Raw genomic sequence first — 1,897 nt, forward strand, 5'->3', positions numbered from 1 at the left:
AGCCTGTGTAGACCTTCCCGCCCCGCCCTGTGAAAGCGGGAAACCGAGGCTAGGGGAGGAAGATGGACCTTACCCGGGATCATACGGACGGTGGTAGCAGGATGGGGTTGGAACCCAGACCCCTCAGCTCTTTCCTGGCTTCCTTCGCGTATGTGTGTATGTGGTGGGGTGGGGGGAGAGACATGCAGTCTCCAAATTACTTCTTAGTGCTGGTCCACTACCCTGAGCAGAAGAGGGGACACCTTTTGGCCAGGACTCAGTGATGTCCCATGAGAAAGCCCTCGAAGTCCTGAAGAGCACAAAGAAGAAAGCTAGAAACCCAGTTTCCCTGCCAGTCCCCTCTAAATGGCTTCCTGGTGCCCACCCTGCCACCTCCCCCTTTCCCCTTGTCTGGCCAGGCTGGCGGGGCTGGCTCTGGGCCTCAGACACTCTGGAATCGCCAAGGTCTGAGCTCAGGGCCTGGCCCCCTTCCCAGGCTAACAGCCGGAGGAGGGGGGTGTTGCTTGAGAGCCCAGGGGCTGGGGAGGGGCACAGCAGGGCCCCAGGGTAGGAGTTGGCAGAGGCTGGAGAGGGGTCGAGAATTTGGTCAAGCAAGGCTGGAGAGGAGCCAGGCCTGTCCATTAACCTGCAAGGAAGACTGTGGTTTCTTGGGGGGAGGGGGCCAAGGCATACAGAGGGACCTACTAGGGGACCCCAGGAGTCCATCTCTGACTCATAGGTCTCAGCATGGGGTGAGGCTGACCAGAGCCAGGACACCAGCTAGTGAGCGTGGTACCAGACCCAACTCGCAGAGGGCACCAGGGGTGGCAATCTGTTTGGGAAAGAGGAGGCTTCAGGACTTACCTTCAGACACACCTGTCCAAGAAACTCCGTTTTTTACTTTGAGGATGGTTTATTGGGTAGCATTTTTTTTAAATTTATTTATTGCATGAGTGAGAGAAACAGACTGGAGAAAAAACAGAGATACAACAGCTCTGGCAGGATCCCCACGCTGCAGTTCACCTCTCAGCCAGCCCAGATCATGGGCACACTCAGGAAGGTCCAGCCCGTCGGTGGCAACCCTCCCATGTGGGTCTGTCTCCCAGAGCATCGCGTTTTACCACCGTGCAACTAGCTGGGCCCAGTATTCGGGCTGCCTTGGGGGAGCTGGGGGAGACCCTATATTGAGCCTCTGCTTGAATTGTTCAGTGAGCTCAGATCCTGTTCAGTACAGCCTGGGGTTGCCGGGCTGGAAGGGGGCAGCCCCCACGTTGCTAGGGCATCTCTGTTACTGGAATCCAGGAGATGGGAAAAGGGCCAGTCCCACCCTCCCTTGGGTCTCCAGTCACATGCAGTCAAGGAATAATGCTGAGTGCTTACCAACAGCCACGCCAGGCTGGGCATTTCATATGCACATTTTCCCTCACATTCATATGCCTAGAGCAGGCTGTGGCTCCCCTTGGAATGCAGCATGAACAGTCCAGGGCTGGAGTCTTAACCTCTCTAAGCCTCAGTTTTCTTGCCTGCAATAAGAGGAGGTAGTCATTCAAAGAGCCGAGAACCTACTACCTGCCAAGCTCTTGCCTACAAGTGGAGCTTCTGTGCAGGAGGAGATGGACACATGGCAAATCGGTCCCGCGTACTGTGACCACAGCAGAGGCTGGTGCTGGGACAGAAGAGAGCAGGGAACTGGAAGCACTAGTAGGACCCGGGGGTCCAGAAAGCCCTTCTGCAACGGGACTCGTCCACTGGAAGTTAACAGAAGAGCATCTGAGACAGAGAAGCATGTACGGGAAGACGCTGTGACGAAAAGATTGTTTACAAAGGAGGCGCAGGGTTAGGGGATGGGAAAGAGATTAGGTTCTTCCAGGAATCAAGAGAAGGCCAGTGGGACAACAGGGTGGGGAGGGGGAAAGAG

This window comes from Tupaia chinensis, unplaced genomic scaffold (genome assembly GCF_000334495.1).
Source record: "Tupaia chinensis unplaced genomic scaffold, TupChi_1.0 Scaffold000273_1, whole genome shotgun sequence".
In the NCBI taxonomy this organism is placed as follows: Eukaryota; Metazoa; Chordata; class Mammalia; order Scandentia; family Tupaiidae; genus Tupaia; species Tupaia belangeri.